Below are 22,478 nucleotides of genomic sequence, written 5' to 3' on the forward strand. Positions count from 1 at the left end.
CCGCTGTTGCCAGCTTGTCCTTCCCAAGCGCTCAGTACAGTGCTCTGCACACAGGAAGCGCTCAGTAAATACCAATGATTGATTCTTTGTATTTCCCAAGCGTTTAGTACAGCGCTCTGCACACTGTAAGCGCTCAATAAATGTATATATGTTGGTACACATTTATTACTCTATTTATTTTACTTGTACATATGTATTCTCTTTATTTTATTTTGTTAGTATGTTCGGTTTTGTTCTCTGTCTCTCCCTTTTAGACTGTGAACCACTGTTGCCAGCTTGTCCGTCCCGAGCGCTCAGTACAGTGCTCTCCACACGGTAAGCGCTCAATAAGTACGATTGATTGACAGCTTGATTTCCCGCCTCTGGGCGGCCATCTTGGCCGCCCCTCCCGCCTCAGAAAGGGCGGGCTCGCGCTCGCCGCGGCGGCGGCGGCGGCGGCGGAAGTCCCGCCCCCCCGCCGCCGGAAGTGACGAGGCTCTCTAGCGCGTCGGCCGGCGGGCGAGGAAGGAGCGACTCTATGGTCCTCCTGCGGGACGTCCGGGGGGGAATGGCGGCTGCGGCGCTGCGGCTGCGGAGCTGAGTCCCCGGCGGTGGCGTGCTGACGACCGGGTAAGCCTGGCGCGGCTCGGACAGGGAGTCTCACACACACACACACACACACACACACACACACACACACAGAGGGGCGGATCCCAAATGGCCGCCGGCGCCGACCTCGGCTACGCGAAGGCCGCCCGGCCTGGTGTGGGGATGGGGGGGTTGGGCGGCTCGAGCCAAACGGAGCGTGCGCGAGGACGCGGCGGGAACGCGCGCCATCTTGGCGCGCGCGCACGCTCACCCCCTCCCCGGCCGCGGGGCCGCGCACGCGCCGTGATCCGCCCTCCCCCCCCCCGGAGCGTTCGCGCGCCTGCGCGCTCGCGCGCGCCCCCCCCTTCTACTCATTCACTCATTCAGTCGTATTTATCGAGCGCTCCGTGTGGGCGGAGCAGCGTACTGAGCGCCTGAGGCGACAAAATAAAATAAATAGAATAAATGTGTGCAAGTAAAATCAATCTCCCACATAGCATTCGCGCTCCTTTTCTGCTTATTTATTCAGTCAGTCGTATTTATTGAGCGCTTCCTGCGTGGGGAGCAGCGTACTGAGCGCCTGAGGCGACAAAATAAAATAAATAGAATGAATATGTGCAAGTAAAATAAATCAATGTCCCGCTCGGCATTCGCGCCCCTTTCTCTTCTACTCATTCACTCATTCAGTCGTACTTATTGAGCGCTTCCTGTGGGCGGGGCAGCGTACTGAGCGCCTGAGGCGACAAAATGAAATAAATAGAATGAATATGTGCAAGTAAAATCAATCTCCCACATAGCATTCGCGCTCCTTTCTCTTCTACTCATTCTTTCAGTCGTATTTACTGAGCGCTTCCTGTGGGCGGAGCAGCGTACTGAGCGCCTGAGGCGACAAAATGAAATAAATGGAATTAATATGTGCAAGTAAAATAAATCAATCTCCCACGGAGCATTCGCGCTCCTTTCTCTTCTACTCATTCAGTCAGTCGTATTTATTGAGCGCTTCCTGTGTGGGGAGCAGCGTACTGAGCGCCTGAGGCGACAAAGTGAAATAAATAGCATTAATATGTGCAAGTAAAATCAATTTCCCACATAGCATTCGCGCTCCTTTCTCTTCTGCTTATTCATTCTTTCAGTCGTATTTATTGAGCGCTTCCTGTGGGCGGAGCAGCGTACTGAGCGCCTGAGGCGACAAAATGAAATAAGTAGAATAAATATGTGCAAGATAAATCAATCTCCCACGTAGCATTCGCGCTCCTTTCTCTTCTACTCATTCACTCATTCAGTCGTATTTATTGAGCGCTTCCTGTGTGGGGAGCAGCGTACTAAGCGCCTGAGGCGACAAAATAAAATAAATAGAATAAATATGTGCAAGTAAAATCAATCAATGTCCCACTCAGCACTCACGCTCCTTTCTCTAATATTTATTCATTCATTCAGTCGTATTTATTGAGCGCTTCCTGTGGGCGGAGCAGCGTACTGAGCGCTGGAGACGACAAAATAAAATAAATAGTATTTATTGAGCGCTTCCTGTGGGCGGAGCAGCGTACTGAGCGCCTGAGGCGACACAATGAAATAAATAGAATAAATATGTGCAAGTAAAATCAATCAATCTCCCACATAGCTTTCGCGCTCCTTTCTCTACTACTCATTCACTCACTCAGTCGTATTTATTGAGCGCTCCGTGTGGGCGGAGCAGCGTACTGAGCGCCTGAGGCGACAAAATGAAATAAATAGAATTAATATGTGCAAGTAAAATCAATCAATCTCCCCCTCGGCATTCGCGCTCCTTTCTCTTCTACTCATTCAGTCAGTCGTATTTATTGAGCGCTTCCTGTGGGCGGAGCAGCGTACTGAGCGCCTGAGGCGACAAAATGAAATAAATAGCATTAATATGTGCAAGTAAAATCAATTTCCCACATAGCATTCGCGCCCCTTTCTCTTCTGCTTATTCATTCTTTCAGTCGTATTTATTGAGCGCTCCGTGTGGGCGGAGCAGCGTACTGAGCGCCTGAGGCGACAAAATAGAATGAATCTGTGCGAGGAAAATCAATCTCCCACATAGCATTCACGCTCCTTTCTCTTCTACTCATTCACTCATTCAGTCGTATTTATTGAGCGCTTCCTGTGGGCAGAGCAGCGTACTGAGCGCCTGAGGCGACAAAATGAAATAAATAGAATTAATATGTGCAAGTAAAATCAATGTCCCACTCAGCATTCGCGCTCCTTTCTCTAATATTTATTCATTCATTCAGTCGTATTTATTGAGCGCTTCCTGTGGGCGGAGCAGCGTACTGAGCGCCTGAGGCGACAAAATGAAATAAATGGAATTAATATGTGCAAGTAAAATCAATCTCCCACATAGCATTCGCGCTCCTCCCCCTTCTACTCATTCATTCATTCAGTCGTACTTATTGAGCGCTTCCTGTGGGCGGGGCAGCGTACTGAGCGCCTGAGGCGACAAAATGAAATAAATAGCATTAATATGTGCAAGTAAAATCAATCAATGTCCCACTCAGCATTCGCGCCTCTTTCTCTTCTACTCATTCATTCATTCAGTAGTATTTATTGAGCGCTTCCTGTGGGCGGGGCAGCGTACTGAGCGCCTGAGGCGACAAAATGAAATAAATAGAATTAATATGTGCAAGTAAAATCAATGTCCCACTCAGCATTCGCGCTCCTTTCTCTTCTACTCATTCAGTCAGTCGTATTTATTGAGCGCTTCCTGTGGGTGGAGCAGCGTACTGAGCGACTGAGACAACAAAGTAAAATAAATAGTATTTATTGAGTGCCTCCTGTGAGCAGAGCCGCGTACTGAGCGCCTGACGCGACAAAGTGAAATAAATAGAATTAATATGTGCAAGTAAAATCAATCTCCCACATAGCATTCGCGCTCCTTTCTCTTCTACTCATTCATTCATTCAGTCGTATTTATTGAGCGCTTCCTGTGGGCGGAGCAGCGTACTGAGCGCCTGAGGCAACAAAATGAAATAAATGGAATAATATGTGCAAGTAAAATCAATCAATGTCCCACTCGGCATTCGCGCTCCTCCCTCTTCTACTCATTCAGTCAGTCAGTCGTATTTATTGAGCGCTTCCTGTGGGCAGAGCAGCATACTGAGCGCCTGAGGCGACAAAATAAAATAAATAGAATAAATATGTGCAAGTAAAATCAATCTTCCACATAGCATTCGCGCTCCTTTCTCTTCTGCTTATTCATTCTTTCAGTCGTATTTATTGAGCGGTTCCTGTGGGCGGAGCAGCGTACTGAGCGCTTGACGACAAAATAAAATAGTATTTATTGAGCGCTTCCTGTGTGCGGAGCAGCGTACTAAGCGCTTGAGATGACAAAATAAAATAAATAGAACAAATATGTGCAAGTAAAATAAATGTCCCACTCAGCATTCGCGCCCCCCCTTCTACTCATTCACTCATTCAGTCGTATTTATTGAGCGCTCCGTGTGGGGGAGCAGCGTACTGAGCGCCTGAGGCGACAAAATAGAATTAATCTGTGTGAGGAAAATCAATCTCCCGCGGAGCATTCGCGCTCCTTTCTCTTCTACTCATTCACTCATTCAGTCGTATTTATTGAGCGCTCCGTGTGGGCGGAGCAGCGTACTGAGCGCCTGAGGCGACAAAATGAAATAGCATTAATATGTGCAAGTAAAATCAATTTCCCACATAGCATTCGCGCTCCTTTCTCTTCTGCTTATTCATTCTTTCAGTCGTATTTATTGAGCGCTTCCTGTGGGCGGAGCAGCGTACTGAGCGCTGGAGACGACAAAATAAAATAAATAGTATTTATTGAGCGCTTCCTGTGGGCGGAGCAGCGTACTGAGCGCCTGAGGCGACAAAATGAAATAAATGGAATGAATATGTGCAAGTAAAATCAATCAATGTCCCACTCGGCATTCGCGCCCCTTTCCCTTCTACTCATTCATTCTTTGTCGTATTTATTGAGCGCTTCCTGTGGGCGGAGCAGCGTACTGAGCGCTTGAGGCGACAAAATAAAATAAATAGAATAAATATGTGCAAGTAAAATAAATAAATCTCCCACATAGCATCCGCGCTCCTTTCTGTTCTGCTCATTCACTCATTCAGTCGTATTTATTGAGCGCTTCCTGTGGGCGGAGCAGCGTACTGAGCGCTTGAGGCGACAAAATAAAATAAATAGAATAAATATGTGCAAGTAAAATAAATAAATCTCCCACATAGCATTCGCGCTCCTTTCTCTTCTGCTCATTCACTCATTCAGTCGTATTTATTGAGCGCTTCCTGTGGGCGGAGCAGTGTACTGAGTGCCTGAGGTGACAAAATAAAATAAATAGAATTAATATGTGCAAGTAAAATCAATCTCCCACATAGCATTCGTGCTCCTTTCTCTTCTACTCATTCATTCATTCAGTCGTATTTATTGAGCGCTTCCTGTGGGCGAAGCAGTGTACTGAGCACCTGAGACGACAAAATGAAATAAATGGAATAATATGTGCAAGTAAAATCAATCAATCTCCCACTCAGCGTTCGCGCTCCTTTCTCTTCTACTCATTCAGTCAGTCAGTCATATTTATTGAGCGCTTCCTGTGGGCGGAGCAGCGTACTGAGTGCCTGAGGCGACAAAATGAAATAAATGGAATGAATATGTGCAAGTAAAATCAATCAATGTCCCACTCGGCATTCGCGCCCCTTTCCCTTCTACTCATTCATTCTTTCAGTCGTATTTATTGAGCGCTTCCTGTGGGCGGAGCAGCGTACTGAGCGCCTGAGGCGACAAAATAAAATAAATAGAATAAATATGTGCAAGTAAAATAAATAAATCTCCCACATAGCATTCGCGCTCCTTTCTGTTCTGCTCATTCACTCATTCAGTCGTATTTATTGAGCGCTTCCTGTGGGCGGAGCAGCGTACTGAGCGCTTGAGGCGACAAAATAAAATAAATAGAATAAATATGTGCAAGTAAAATAAATAAATCTCCCACATAGCATTCGCGCTCCTTTCTCTTCTGCTCATTCACTCATTCAGTCGTATTTATTGAGCGCTTCCTGTGGGCGGAGCAGCGTACTGAGTGCCTGAGGTGACAAAATAAAATAAATAGAATTAATATGTGCAAGTAAAATCAATCTCCCACATAGCATTCGTGCTCCTTTCTCTTCTACTCATTCATTCATTCAGTCGTATTTATTGAGCGCTTCCTGTGGGCGAAGCAGTGTACTGAGCGCCTGAGGCGACAAAATGAAATAAATGGAATAATATGTGCAAGTAAAATCAATCAATCTCCCACTCAGCGTTCGCGCTCCTTTCTCTTCTACTCAGTCAGTCAGTCATATTTATTGAGCGCTTCCTGTGGGCGGAGCAGCGTACTGAGCGCCTGAGGTGACAAAATAAAATAAATAGAATAAATATGTGCAAGTAAAATCAATCTCCCACATAGCATTCGCGCTCCTTTCTCTTCTGCTTAATCATTCATTCAGTCGTATTTATTGAGCGCTTCCTGTGGGCGGAGCAGCGTACTGAGCGCTTCAGAAGACAAAATAAAATAAATAGTATTTATTGAGCGCTTCCTGTGTGCGGAGCAGCGTACTAAGCGCTTGAGATGACAAAAAATAAATAGAACAAATATGTGCAAGTAAAATAAATCTCCCACTCAGCATTCGCGCCCCCCCCTTCTACTCATTCACTCATTCAGTCGTATTTATTGAGCGCTTCCTGTGGGCGGAGCAGCGTACTGAGCGCCTGAGACGACAAAATAGAATGAATATGTGCGAGTAAAGTCAATCTCCCACGGAGCATTCGCGCTCCTTTCTCTTCTACTCATTCAGTCAGTCAGTCGTATTTATTGAGCGCTTCCTGTGTGCGGAGCAGCGTACTGAGCGCCTGAGGCAACAAAATGAAATAAATAGCATAAATATGTGCAAGTAAGATAAATCAATCTCCCACTCAGCATTCGCGCTCCTTTCTCTTCTACTCATTCACTCATATTTATTGAGCGCTTCCTGTGGGCGGAGCAGCGTACTGAGCGCCTGAGGCGACAAAATAGAATGAATATGTGCGAGTAAAATCAATCTCCCACGGAGCATTCGCGCTCCTTTCTCTTCTACTCATTCAGTCAGTCAGTCGTATTTATTGAGCGCTTCCTGTGTGCGGAGCAGCGTACTGAGCGCTTGAGGCGACAAAATGAAATAAATAGAATAAATATGTGCAAGTAAGATAAATCAATCTCCCACTCAGCATTCGCGCTCCTTTCTCTTCTACTCATTCACTCATTCAGTCATATTTATTGAGCGCTTCCAGTGTGCGGAGCAGCGTACTGAGCGCCTGAGGCGACAAAATAAAATAAATAGAATTAATATGTGCAAGTAAAATCAATCTCCCACATAGCATTCGCGCTCCTTTCTCTTCTACTCATTCACTCATTCAGTCGTATTGAGCGCTTCCTGTGGGCGGAGCAGCGTACTAAGCGCTTGACTAAATAGAATAAGTAGTATTTATTGAGCGCTTCCTGTGTGCGGAGCAGCATACTAAGCGCCTGAGACGGCAAAATAAAATAAACAGAATTAATATGTGCAAGTAAAATCAATGTCCCACTCAGCATTCACGCTCCTTTTTCTTCTACTTATTCATTCATTCAGTCATATTTATTGAGCGCTTCCTGTGGGCGGAGCAGCGTACTAAGCGCTTGAGACGACAAAATAAAATAAATAGAATCGCGCAAGTAAAATCAGTGTCCCACTCAGCATTCCCGCTCCTTTCTCTTCTACTCATTCATTCATTCAGTCGTATTTATTGAGCGCTTCCTGTGTGCGGGGCAGCGTACTGAGCGCTTGAGACGACAAAATAAATAGAATAAATATGTGCAAGTAAAATCAATCCATCTCCCATTAAGCATTCGCGCTCCTCCCTTTTCTACTCATTCATTCATTCGTATTTATTGAGCGCTTCCTGTGTGCGGAGCAGCGTACTGAGCGCTTGAGACGACAAAATAAATAGAATAAATATGTGCAAGTAAAAATCAATCAATCTCCCACTCAGCATTCGCGCTCCTTCGCCTTCTACTTATTCATTCATTCAGTCGTAATTATTGAGCGCTTCCTGTGTGCAGAGCAGTGTACTGAGCGCTTGAGATGACAAAATAAATAGAAAATATGTGCAAGTAAAATCAATCAGTCTCCCACTCAGCATTCGCGCTCCTTCGTCTTCTACTTATTCATTCAGTCGTATTTATTGAGCGCTTCCTGTGGGCGGAGCAGCGTACTGAGTGCTTGAGACGACAAAATAAAAGAAATAGAATAAATATTTTCAAGTAAAATCAATCCATCTCCCCCTCGGAGCATTCACCCACCTCCCTCTAATACTCATTCATTCATTTTTTCATATTTATTGAGCTCTTCCTGTGTGTGGAGCAGCGTACTAAGCGCTTGAGACAAAATAAAATAAATAGAATAAATATGTGCAAGTAAAATCCATCTCCCCCTCCCACTCGGAGCATTCGCTCGCCTCCCTCTAATATTCATTCAGTCGTATTTATTAAGCCTTTTTTTATTTATTATTTATTATTTATTTATTTATTTGTTTGTTTGTTTGTTTATTAAGTCTTTTAGACTGTGAGCCCACTGTTGGGTAGGGACTGTCTCTATATGTTGCCAATTTGTACTTCCCAAGCGCTTAGTACAGTGCTCTGCACATAGTAAGCGCTCAATAAATACGATTGATGATGATGATTAAGCGCTGACTGTGTGCGGAGCAGCGTACTAAGCGCCTGAGGCGACAAAATAAAATAAATAGAATTAATATGTGCAGGTGAAATAAATAACTCTCCCACATAGCATTCGCGCTCCTCCCTCTTCTACTCATTCATTCAATCCTATTTATTGAGCGCTTCCTGTGTGCGGAGCCGCGTACTAAGCACTTGAGGCGATAAAATAAATAGTATTTATTGAGCGCTTCCTGTGTGCGGAGCAGCGTACTGAGCGCTTGAGACGACAAAATAAATAGAATAAATATGTGCAAGTAAAATCAATCAATCTGCCACTCAGCATTCGCGCTCTTCCCTTTTCTACTCATTCATTCATTTAGTCGTATTTATTGAGCGCTTCCTGTGTGTGGAAAACTGTACTAAGCGCTTGAGATGACAAAATAAAATAAATAGAATAAATATGTGCAAGTAAAATCAATCAATCTCCCTCCCCGCTCCCACTCGGAGCATTCGAGCCCCTCCCCCTTCTACTCATTCATTCATTCAGTCGGATTTATTGAGCGCTGACTGTGTGCGGAGCACCATACTAAGCGCTTGGGAAGTCCACAGGGAGACGGTCCCTACCCAACAATGGGCTCACAGTCTAGAAGTACTGTGTGCTCTGCACACAGTAAGCGCTCAATAAATACAATTGATTGATTGGTTTTGTTGTCTTTCTCCCCCTTCTAGACTGTGAGCCCACTGTTGGGTAAGGACCGTCTCTATATGTTGCCAGCTTGTACTGCCCAAGCGCTTAGTACAGTGCTCTGCACACAATAAATACAATTGAATGAATGACTCGGGCTTCCCCAAGCCCTCAGTCCAGTGCTCCGTCTCTAGATGTTGCCAACTTGGACTTCCCAAGCGCTCAGTCTAGTGCTCTGCACACAGTAAGCGCTCAATAAATACGATTGAGTGAATGAATGAATGCCCCGCACACAGTGAGCGCTCACTAAGTATAATTGACTGGACTGACTGACTACTGTGCTCTACACACAGTAAGCGCTCAATAAATACGATTGAATGAATGAATGCCCTGCACACAGTGAGCGCTCACTAAGTACGACTGACTGACTGGACTGACGGACTGACTGACTGTGCTCTGCACACAGTAAGTGCTCAATAAATACAACTGAATGAATGACTGAATGCCCCGCGCACAGTGAGCGCTCACTAAGTACGACTGACTGACTGTGCTGTGCACACAGTAAGCGCTCAAAAAATGCGATTGAATGAATGAATGCCCCGCACACAGTGAGCGCTCACTAAGTACGACTGACTGACTGTGCTCTGCACACAGTAAGCGCTCAATAAATATGATTGAATGAATGAATGAATGCCCCGCACACAGTGAGCGCTCACTAAGTATGACTGACTGACTGTGCTCTGCACACAGTAAGCACTCAATAAATATGATTGAATGAATGAATGCCCCGCACACAGTGAGCACTCACTAAGTATGACTGACTGACTGGACTGACTGACTGTGCTCTGCACACAGTAAGCGCTCAATAAATACGATTGAATGAATGAATGAATGCCCCCCACACAGTGAGCACTCACTAAGTACCACTGACTGGGCTGACTGACTGTGCTCTGCACAGAGTAAGTGCTCAATCAATACGATTGAATGAATGAATGAATGCCCCGCACACAGTGAGCGCTCACTAAGTATGACTGACTGACTGTGCGCTGCACACAGTAAACGCTCAATCGATATGATTGAATGAATGAATGCCCCGCACACAGTGAGCGCTCACTAAGTACCACTGACTGGACTGACTGACTGTGCTCTGCACACAGTAAGCGGTCAATAAATACGATTGAATGAATGAATGAATGCCCCACACACAGTGAGCACTCACTAAGTACCACTGACTGGACTGACTGACTGTGCTCTGCACAGAGTAAGCGCTCAATCAATACGATTGAATGAATGAATGAATGCCCTGCACACAGTGAGTGCTCACTAAGTACCACTGACTGACTGTGCTCTGCACACAGTAAGCGCTCAGTAAATACGATTGAATGAATGAATGCCCCGCACACATTGAGCGCTCACTAAGTATGACGGACTGGACTGACTGACTGTTCTCTGCACACAGTAAGTGCTCAATAAATGCAATTGAATGAATGAATGCCCCGCACACAGTGAGCGCTCACTAAGTACGACTGACTGACTGTGCTCTGCACACAGTAAGTGCTCAATACAGTTGAATGAATGAATGAATGCCCCACACACAGTGAGCGCTCACTAAGTACCACTGACTGACTGACTGTGCTCTGCACACAGTAAGCGCTCAATAAATACGATTGAATGAATGAATGAATGCCCAGCACACAGTGAGTGCTCACTAAGTACGACTGACTGACTGTGCTCTGCACACAGTAAGTGCTCAATAAATACGATTGAATGAATGAATGAATGCCCCACACACAGTGAGCGCTCACTAAATACGACTGACTGTGCTCTGCACGCAGTAAGCGCTCAATAAATACGATTGAATGAATGAATGCCCCGCACACAGTGAGCGCTCACTAAGTACCACTGACTGACTGACTGTGCTCTGCACACAGTGAGCGCTCAATAAATACGATTGAATGAATGAATGAATGCCCCACACACAGTGAGCGCTCACTAAATATGACTGACTGTGCTCTGCACGCAGTAAGCGCTCAATAAATACGATTGAATGAATGAATGCCCCACACACAGTGAGCGCTCACTAAGTACCACTGACTGACTGTGCTCTGCACACAGTAAGCGCTCAATCAATACGATTGAATGAATGAATGAATGCCCCGCACACAGTGAGCGCTCACTAAGTACGACTGACTGACTGTGCTCTGCACACAGTAAGCGCTCAATCAATACGATTGAATGAATGAATAAATGCCCCGCGCACAGTGAGCGCTCACTAAGTACGACTGACTGGACTGGACTGGACTGAATGAATGAATGTCCCTCGTCCCCCTCTCCATCCCCCCCATCTTACCTCCTTCCCTTCCCCACAGCACCTGTATATATGTTTGTACATATTTATTACTCTATTTATTTATTTTACTTGCTCATATCTATTCTATTTATTTTATTTTGTTAGTATGTTTGGTTCTGTTGTCTGTCTCCCCCTTTTAGACTGTGAGCCCACTGTTGGGTAGGGACTGTCTCTCTATGTTGCCCATTTGTACTTCCCCAGCGCTTAGTACAGTGCTCTGCACACAGTAAGCGCTCAATAAACATGATAGATTGATTGATTGAATGAATGAATGAATGAATGAATGACTGACTGACTGACTGACTGACTGACTGACTAAATGACTGACTGACTGACTGACTGACGGAATGGCTTCCCGCCGGCGCCTCGCGGGGAGCTTGTGTCGGGCTGTGATTGGCCGAGGCCGCCGTCGCTCACGGCCCCCGCCCCGCCCTGTGGGGGCTGTGATTGGCCGAGGCCGCCGCCGCTCTCGGCCCCGCCCCCCCGGGCGCGCGACTTCCGGTGGGCGGGGCCCGCCCGCGCGCCATGGCGGACGGGGCCGTTGCTGAGGGGAAATGGCCGCCTCAGTAGGCCTTCCCCCCCACTCCCCGTGAGTCCCTCCCTCCCTCCCTCACGGATCGTCCGGTCCTTCCGTCCTATTTAGTGAGCGCCCACCGTGCGCGGGCCACTGTACTAAGCGCTTCTGAAGCACAAGTCGGCAACCTAGAGAGAGGGACCCTACCCACCGACGGGCCCTACAGTCCAGAAGGGGGAGACGGACAACGACACCAAACATGGAGACGGGTGTCAAGAATAATAATAATAATAACAATAATAATAATAGTATTTATTAAGCGCTTGATAATGATAATAATAATAATAATGGCATTTTTAAGCGCTTACTATGCGCCGAGCACTGTTCTAAACGCCATCAGAATGATCATATTAATAGAACAGTGGTGGCATTGAGCACTGTTCTAAATGCCATCAGAATTATATTAATATAGGTGGCACTCATCAAGCGCTTACTATGGGCCAAGCGCTGTTCTAAATACCATCAGAATTATATTAATGTAGTGATGGGGGCAGTCATTAAGTGCTTACTGTGTGCAGAGCACTGTTCTAAATGTCATGAGAATTGTGTTACTGTATTATAGGTGGCATTCGTTAAGCGCTTACTATGGGCAAAGCACTGTTCTAAATACCATCAGAATTATATTAATATAATAATGGTGGCATTCGTTAAGTGCTTACTATGTGCAGATCACTGTTCTAAATGTCATTAGAATTATGTTAATATGTTATAGGTGGCATTCATTAAGCGCTTACTATGGGCAAAGCACTGTTCTAAATACCATCAGAATTATATTAATGTAATAATGGTGGCATTCGTTAAGTGCTTACTATGTGCAGAGCACTGTTCTAAATGCCATCAGAATTATATTACTATATTATAGGTGGCATTCATCAAGTGCTTACTATGGGCAAAGCACTGTTCTAAATACCATCAGAATCATATTAATATAATGGTGGCATTCGTTAAGTGCTTACTATGTGCAGAGCACTGTTCTAAATGCCATCAGAATTATATTAATGTATTATAGGTGGCATTCATCCAGTGCTTACTATGGGCCAAGCACTGTTCTAAATACCATCAGAATTATATTAATGTGATGATGGTGGCATTCGTTAAGTGCTTACTGTGTGCAGAGCACTGTTCTAAGCGCCATCAGAATTATATTAATATATTATAGGTTGCATTAAGCGCTTACTATGGGCAAAGCACTGTTCTAAATACTATCAGAATTGTATTAATGTAATGATGGTGGCATTCATTAAGTGCTTACTATGTGCAGATCACTGTTGTAAATGTCATGAGAATTATGTTAATATATTATAGGTGGCATTCATTTAGTGCTTACTATGGGCAAAGCACTGTTCTAAATACCATCAGAGTTATATTAATGTAATAATGGTGGCATTCGTTAAGTGCTTACTGTGTGCAGAGCACTGTTCTAAATGCCATCAGAATTATATTACTATATTATAGGTGGCATTCATCAAGCGCTTACTATGGGCAAAGCACTGTTCTAAATACCATCAGAATTGTATTAATGTAATAATGGTGGCATTCGTTAAGTGCTTACTATGTGCAGATCACTGTTCTAAATGTCATTAGAATTATGTTATTATATTATAGGTGGCATTCATTAAGCGCTTACTATGGGCAAAACACTGTTCTAAATACCGTCAGAATTGTATTAATGTAATAATGGTGGCATTCGTTGAGTGCTTACCGTGTGCAGAGCACTGTTCTAAATGCCATCAGAATTATATTAATATATTATAGGTGGCATTCATCTAGACTGTGAGCCCACTGTTGGGTAGGGACTGTCTCTGTATGTTGCCAATTTGTACTTCCCAAGCACTTAGTACAGTGCTCTGCACATAGCGCTCAATAAATACGATTGATGATGATTCATTAAGTGCTTACTATGTGCAGAGCACTGTTCTAAATGCCATCAGAATTATATTAATATATTATAGGTGGCATTCATCAAGCGCTTACTATGGGCAAAGCACTGTTCTAAATACCATCAGAATTATATTAATGTAATAATGGTGGCATCCGTTAAGTGCTTACTATGTGCAGAGCACTGTTCTAAATGTCATTAGAGTTATGTTAATATATTATAGGTGGCATTCATTAAGCGCTTACTATGGGCAAAGCACTGTTCTAAATACCATCAGAATTGTATTAATGTAATAATGGTGGCATTCGTTGAGTGCTTACCGTGTGCAGAGCACTGTTCTAAATGCCATCAGAATTATATTAATATATTATAGGAGGCATTCATCAAGTGCTTACTGTGGGCAAAGTACTGCTCTAAATACCATCAGAATTATACTAGTATAATAATGGTGGCATTCATTGGGTGCTTCCTATGTGCAAAGCACTGTTCTAAGCACTGAGCACTGTTCTAAATGCCATCAGAATTATATTACTATATTATAGGTGGCATTCATCAAGTGCTTACTATGGGCAAAGCACTGTTCTAAATACCATCAGAATCATATTAATATAATGGTGGCATTCGTTAAGTGCTTACTATGTGCAGAGCACTGTTCTAAATGTCATTAGAATTATGTTAATATATTATAGGTGGCATTCATTAAGCGCTTACTATGGGCAAAGCACTGTTCTAAATACCATCAGAATTGTATTAATGTAATAATGGTGGCATTCATTAAGTGCTTCCTATGTGCAGAGCACTGTTCTAAATGCCGTCAGAATTATATTACTATATTATAGGTGGCATTCATCAAGCGCTTACTATGGGCAAAGCACTGTTCTAAATACCATCAGAATTATAGACTGATAATATATTTATAGTATTTATTGAGCGCTTACTGTATAATGGTGGCATTCATTAAGTGCTTACTATGTGCAGAGCACTGTTCTAAATGCCATCAGAATTATCATCATCAATCGTATTTATTGAGCGCTTACTATGTGCAGAGCACTGTACTAAGCGCTTGGGAAGTACAAATTGGCAACACAATTATATTAATTATATTATATTAATATAATAATATATAATATATAACAATCTATAATATAATGTAATATTAATTATATGTTATAGGTGGCATTCATCGAGCGCTTACTGTGGGCAAAGCACTGTTGTAAATACCATCAGAATTATATTAATATAATAATGGTGGCATTCATTAAGTGCTTACTGTGTGCAAAGCACTGTTCTAAATGCCATCAGAATTATATTAATATATTATAGGTGGCATTCATTAAGCGCTTACTATGGGCAAAGCATTGTTCTAAATACCATCAGAATTATATTAATATAATAATGGTGGCATTCATTAAGTGCTTACTATGTGCAGAGCACTGTTCTAAGCGCCATCAGAATTATATTAATATATTATAGGTTGCATTAAGCACTTACTATGGGCAAAGCACTGTTCTAAATACCATCAGAATTATTATATTAATATAATATAGGTAGCATTCATTAAGCGCTTACTATGTGCAAAGCACCATTCTAAGCGCTGAGCACTGTTCTGAATGCCATCAGAATTATTATATTAATATAGGTGGCATTCATTAAGCGCTTACTATGTGCAAAGCATCGTACTGAGCACTGTTCTAAATGCCATCAGAATTATTATGTTAATATAATATAGATGGCATTCATTAAGCACTTACTATGTGTAAAGCACTGTTCTAAGCGCTGAGCACTGTTCTAAATGCCGTCAGAATTTTTATGTTAATATAGGTGGCATTTGTTAAGCGCTTACTAAATGCAAAGCATTGTTCTAAGCACTGAGCACTGTTCTAAATACCATCAGAATCATATTAATATAATATAGGTGGCATTCATTAAGTGCTTACTATGTGCAAAACACTGTTCTAAACGCTGAGCACTGTTCTAAATGCCATCAGAATTATTATATTAATATAATATAGGTGGCATTCATTAAGCGCTTACTATGTGCAAAGCACTATTCTAAGCACTGGGGAGGTTACAAGGTGATGAGGTTGTCCCACGGGGGGCTCACGGTCTTCACCCCCATTTTACAGATGAGGGAACTGAGGCCCAGAGAAGTTGTGACTTGCCCAAAGTCACACAACTGACAATAATAATAATGATGACGGCATTTATTAAGCGCTTACTATGTGTGAAGCACCGTTCTAAGCGCTGGGGAGGTTACAAGGTGGTCAGGTTGTCCCACGTGGAGTTTATAGTCTTAACCCCCATTTTACAGATGAGGGAACTGAGGCCCAGATAAGTTGTGACTTGCCCAGAGTCACTCAGCTGACAATAATAATAATAATGATGATGGTATTAATTAAGCTTACTATGTGCAAAACACTGTTCTAAGCGCCGGGGAGGTTACAGGGTGATCAGGTTGTCCCACGGGGGCCCCACAGTCTTCACCCCCATTTTACAGAAGAGGGAACTGAGGCCCAGAGAAGTTAAGTGACTTGCCCAGAGTCACCCAGCTGACAATAACAATAATAATAATGGCATTTATTAAGCGCTTACTATGTGCAAAGCACTGTTCTAAGTGCTGGAGAGGTTACAAGGTGATCAGGTTGTCCCCTGGGGGGCCCACAGTCTTCATCCCCATTTTACAGATGAGGGAACTGAGGCCCAGAGAAGTTAAGTGACTTGCCCAGAGTCACACAGCTGACAATAATAATAATAATAATAATGATAATAATGGCGTTTGTTAAGCACTTAGTATGTGTAAAGCACTGTTCTAAGCGCTTGGGGGTTACAATTCAATTCAGTCATATTGAGCGCTGACTGTGTGCGGAGCACTGTACTAAGCGCTTGGGAAGAACAAGTCGGCAACATATAGAGACGGTCCCTACCCAACAACGGGCTCCCAGGCTAGAAGGGGGAGACAGACAGTCAATCAATCAATTGTATTTATTGAGCGCTTACTATGTGCAGAGCACTGAGACAGGTGTCAGTACAATCAGAATTATTATATTAATATAATTATATAATGGTAATGATGGTGGCATTCATGAAGCGCTTACTATGCAAAGCACTGTTCTAAGCGCTGGGGAGGTTACAAGGTGATCAGGTTGGCCCACGGGGGGCTCACAGTCTTCATCCCCATTTTACAGATGAGGGAACTGAGGCCCAGAGAAGGGAAAGGACTTACCCAAAGTCACACAGCTGACAATAATAATGATGGTGGCTTTTATTAAGCACTTACTGTGTGCAAAGCACTGTTCTAAGCACTGGGGGGTTACAATTCAATTCAGTCGTATTTATTGAGCGCTGACTGTGTGCGGAGCACTGTACTAAGCGCTTGGGAAGTACAAGTTGGCAACATATAGAGACGGTCCCTACCCAACAGTGGGCTCACAGTCTAGAAGATAGTAAGCGCTCAATAAACACGATCGATTGACCCCCTCACAGCTTCCCAAGCACTTAGTCCAGTGCTCTGCACACAGTCAGCGCTCAAGAAATACGATTGAATGAATGGATACAGTACAGCAATAAAGAGAGACGATCCCTGCCCACAACGGGCTTACAGACTTGGGCGGGGTGGGGAGACAGGCATCAAAACAACTAAAAAGGCATCATTATAAAAAAATAATTATAGATATTTACATAATATCTATAATGTATATATAATGTATATATGTTTGTACATATTTTTTACTCTATTTATTTGTACATATCTATTCTATTTATTTTATTTTGTTAGTGTGTTTGGTTTTGTTCTCCGTCTCCCCCCTTTTAGACTGTGAGCCCACCGTTGGGTAGGGACTGTCTCTATATGTTGCCAATTTGTACTTCCCAAGCGCTTAGTACAGTGCTCTGCACATAGTAAGCGCTCAATAAATACGATTGATGATGATGATGATGGTGATATTTACATAAGTGTTGGGGCAGGGAGAGGAGGGGAACAGCAAGGGGAGCGTGAATTTGAGAGTCACCTGCACCCACTGCGAGATTGCAAATCCTCCTCCCCCCCCCCTTTTTTATAATAATGACTATAGTGATGGTTTTTAGACTGTGAGCCCACTGTTGGGTAGGGACCGTCTCTATATGTTGCCAACTTGTACTTCCCAAGCGCTTAGTACAGTGCTCTGCACACGGTAAGCGCTCAATAAATACGATTGATTGATTGATTGTCAAGCGCTTACTCTGTGCCAGCCGCTGCACTAAGCACTGGGGTGGCTACAAGCAGAGAGGATCGGACCCAGCCCCCGTCCCGCGTGGGGCTCACAGTCTCAGTCTTCATTTTACAGATGGGGAAACAGAGGCACAGAAAAGTAAGGAGACTTGCCCAAGGTCACGCAGCAGACAAGTGGCAGAGCCGGGATTAGAACCCATGAGACTTTCTAACTCACAGGCCTGTGCTCTATCCACCATGCCGTGCTGCTTTTTCTTGTTGTCGTCGTCGTCGTAGTTTTCACTTCAGGGACTTAGGGGGATGACAAATCAATCAATCAATCGTATTGAGCACTTACTGTGTGCAGAGCACTGTACTAAGCGCCTGGGAAATCCAAGTTGGAAACATATAGAGACGGTCCCTACCCAACAGTGGGCTCCCAGTCTAGAAGGGGGAGAGAGAGAACAAAACCAAACATACTAACAAAATAAAATAAATAGAATAGATAGGTACAAGATAAATAAGAGTAATAAGTCTGTACAAACATATATACATATATGCAGGTGCTGTGGGGAAGGGAAGGAGGTAAGACGGGGGGATGGAGAGGGGAACGAGGGGGAGAGGAAGTTAGGGGGTCAGCAATCAATCAATCAATCGTATTGAGCGCTTACTGGGTGCAGAGCACCGTACTAAGCGCTTGGGAAGTCCAAGTTGGCAACATATGTAAATGCTAGTAAATTAACTGCAGGTGGGAGGGAAATGGATGAACAGTAGTCTGATCAAAGTAAGCTGGAGTGGGCACCAAAGCACTTTGTGTTGGTTGGGAAGCCCAAATCAGAGGGCACATTGTGATTATTCGGTTGGACGCCTATAGGATGATGTTTTATGCACTGCTTCAAATGGGGAAGAAAAGCCTTGTGGACTATGACCTATAGTACTGTGAGCCCACTGTTGGGTAGGGACTGTCTCTATGTGTTGCCGACTTGTACTTCCCAAGCACTTAGTACAGTGCTCTGCACACAGTAAGCGCTCAATAAATACGATTGATTGACTATAGATCTGATTCCTAAGGCCCTACTGAGAGCTCATCTCCTCCAGGAGGCCTTCTCAGACTGAGCCCCCTCCTCCTCCTCTCCATCCCCCCAACCCGGTCTTACCTCCTTCCCTTCCCCACAGCACCTGTATATATGTTTGTACATATTTATTACTCTATTTTACTTGTACCTATCTATTCTATTTATTTTATTTTGTTAATATGTTTGGTTTTGTTCTCTGTCTCCCCCTTCTAGACTGTGAGCCCACTGTTGGGTAGGGACTGTCTCTATGTGTTGCCAACTTGTACTTCCCAAGCGCTTAGTACAGTGCTCTGCACACAGTAAGCGCTCAATAAATACGATTGACTGATTGATTATAGATCTGATTCCTAAGGCCCTACTGAGAGCTCATCTCCTCCAGGAGGCCTTTCCAGACTGAGCCCCCTCCTTCCTTTCCCCCTCCTCCCCCTCTCCATCCCTCCCACCCCGTCTTACCTCCTTCCCTTCCCCACAGCACCTGTATATATGTATATATGTTTGTACATATTTATTACTCTATTTATTTTACTTGTACATATCTATTCTATTTATTTTATTTTGTTAGTATGTTTGGTTTTATTCTCTGTCTCCCCCTTCTAAGACTGTGAGCCCACTGTTGGGTAGGGACTGTCTCTATATGCTGCCAACTTGTACTTCCCAAGCACTTCGTACAGTGCTCTGCACACAGTAAGCGCTCAGTAAATACGATTGATTGATTGCTTGGGGTAAGGCATCAGGTCGTGTTATGGGGAGACTGCATGGCTACAGCTACATCATCAATCGTATTTATTGAGCGCTTACTCTGTACAGCTACAGCTCCTGATCCAGCTGACAGTGGCCCTTGTAAATTAGTTGTGGTAATTATTTGGGTGTACTAAGGGCCAGTGGGAAGCCCTGGGGCTAGGTGCAACTATAAAGGCTCAGACATGGTCCCTGTTCCACATGGAGCTCACCATCTAAATGGGAGTAGATAAAAAGCGGTAGGAACAGTGGAGTATAAAAAACATCTAGAGATACTAAGTATCTCTCAGTTACACTCATGCAGGGCATATGGGGGCACCTTCATGCCATGAAATTAGTCACCAAAGCATGCAAGAGATCACTGCTAGACTGTGAACCCACTGTTGGGTAGGGACCGTCTCTATATGTTGCCAATTTGTACTCCCCAAGCGCTTAGTACAGTGCTCTGCACACAGTAAGCGCTCAATAAGTACGATTGATTGATTGCTAGGTAAGGTGTGCCTGAAAGTGGGAGATGAGCTACCAGTTTGCTCTGGGAAAATCCTTTCCACAGCCAAAGATATTCATCTAAAACAGAGCTGCCGAGTGCCTCTGAATTCTGCTCTTTTTGCCACTATTTGCTTAATGATCCATGAATTGTTGAATTAGAAAACAAAAGCAAGACCAGCAAATTTGGGGGGAAACTGGCCAGATGTCGAGTTTTCCGTACATTCCAGTTGCAGTCGGGGTCTGCGATTCAGTAACAGTATCTAATTTGTGCTTCGCTGAGAGACTGGGACCTGCCCCAGTTGCCCTCCAGTTTCCTGATATTGATGAATGTGTAAGAAAGGACATTACCGAATACTAAATCAATCAATCAGTCGTATTTATTGAGAGCTTACTGTGTGCAGAGCACTGTACTAAGCGCTTGGGAAGTACAAGTCGGCAACACACAGAGACAGTCCCTACCCAACAGCGGGCTCACGGTCTAAAAGGGGGGAGACAGACAACAAAACCAAACATACTAACAAAATAAAAGAAATAGAATAGATATGTACAAGTAAGATAAATAAGTAAAGTAATAAATATGTACAAACATATATACATATACATCATCCATGATGATGATGGTATTTGGTAAGCGCTTACTATGTGCCAACCACTGTTCTAAGCGCCGGGGGAGATACAAGGCCATCAGGTTGTCCCACTAAATGGAAATGATCACTAGGGAGGGAGCCAGTCTACCAATAACCAGGATTAAAGCACTGCTTTTTCATTATTATCAGTAGTGTTTGTTGAGCACTTGCTGTTTGCAGGGCACTGTCCTAAGCGCTTGGGAGAGTACAGTGCAATATCCCAGCTGAACTCTGCCGAACAGAATGTTTTCAGGGGGATAGTTGCAGCTGTATTAAAGAATGCTTGACTGAAACAAACACCAGCTGGGAAGAAGAAATACTTAGAAACACACCGAAGCACAACTTTAGACAGGGGAGTGATAGGCAAGCAAAAAAAAAAAAAGCAACGGGTGGAATGACCTTTCAGATATTCCAAAAATCCCTTGGCAACTTTTTATTTTTTCTGAATGGTATTTGCAGAGAAGCAGCGTGTCAGTGGAAAGAGCTCGGGCTTTGGAGTCATGGATTCAAATCCCGGATCCGCCAATTGCCAGCTGGGTGACTTTGGGCAAGTCACTTCACTGTGCCTCAGTGACCTGATCTGTAAAATGGGGATTAAGACTGTGAGCCCCACGTGGGACAACCGAGCACGGGCTTCGGAGTCAGAGGTCATGGGTTTGAGTCCCGGCTCCGCCACATGTCTGCTGTGTGGCCTTGGGCAAGTCACTTAACTTCTTGGAGCCTCAGTGACCTGATCTGTAAAATGGGGATGATGACTGTTAGCCCCACGTGGGACAACCTGATCACCTTGTATCCCTCCCAGCGCTTAGAACAGTGCTTTGCACATAGTAAGCGCTTAACAAATGCCATTATTATTATCTCCTTGTAACCTCCCTAGCGCTTAGAACAGTGCTTTGCACATAGTAAGCGCTTAATAAATGCCATCATTATTATTATTAAGTGCTTACTATGTGCCAGGGACCGTACTAAGCACTGGTATAGATACAAACTGATCAGGTTGGACACAACCCCCATCCCACATCGGTGTCTCAGCCTTAATCCCCATTTTTACAGATGAGGTGGCCGAAGCCCAGAGAAGTGAAGTGACTTGCCCGGCATCACACAGCCGACAAGTGTCGGAGCTGGGCTTAGAACCCAGGTCCTTCTGATTCCCAGGCCTGTGCTCTATCCACTAGGCTACCCTGCTACTTCAAACTCGCCGTCTACCCCAGCTCCATTCCCATTTCCACGTGGCTCTGGTTGCCCCACTTGTAGCCATCTCATGCAAGTGAAAATTGAAAAGGGATCAAAGGATGCCGAGGGAGTCCGGGACGATGTGGAAAGTTAAATGACATGGTCACCCTAGGATTGGAGGAAGCTCGCTGTTGTGCAACTGGCCACGGCCAGCTGCCTCCAATTAGACCTGGGTGGCTTTTCTCCATCCTTGCACAATATTGTCGAATGGGCGGGAGAGCGGTGGAAGGAGCAAAAATAATTCATCCCACGATGCCTGCCTGCGCTTGCTCTGACGGTACCGAAGCCTGGGCTCTAGTTTAAAGGGGGTTGAGATGAATTAACTTCCTCTGATTGTTCTCTCCCTGTCTGGTCCAAATTAGTCTGAAAAATGTCATTAAATTGAGC

The 22,478-nt window shown here is 44.2% G+C and overlaps 1 protein-coding gene across 5 annotated transcripts in view; it reads left to right on the forward strand.

Moving 5' to 3' along the window:
* The first annotated feature begins 511 nt into the window (after positions 1-511).
* The window catches only part of BCLAF1 (BCL2 associated transcription factor 1), a 43,767-nt gene continuing 21,800 nt past the window's right edge, over positions 512-22,478 (forward strand). For all 5 annotated transcript variants that reach the window (XR_005456158.1, XR_005456157.1, XM_038766303.1 and 2 more), the window contains exon 1: positions 512-609. The gene's annotated coding sequence lies outside the window, so the exon portion shown is untranslated. The remainder of the gene's footprint in view (positions 610-22,478) is intronic.

Source organism: Tachyglossus aculeatus, chromosome 2, assembly GCF_015852505.1.
Source record: "Tachyglossus aculeatus isolate mTacAcu1 chromosome 2, mTacAcu1.pri, whole genome shotgun sequence".
NCBI classification, from domain to species: Eukaryota; Metazoa; Chordata; class Mammalia; order Monotremata; family Tachyglossidae; genus Tachyglossus; species Tachyglossus aculeatus.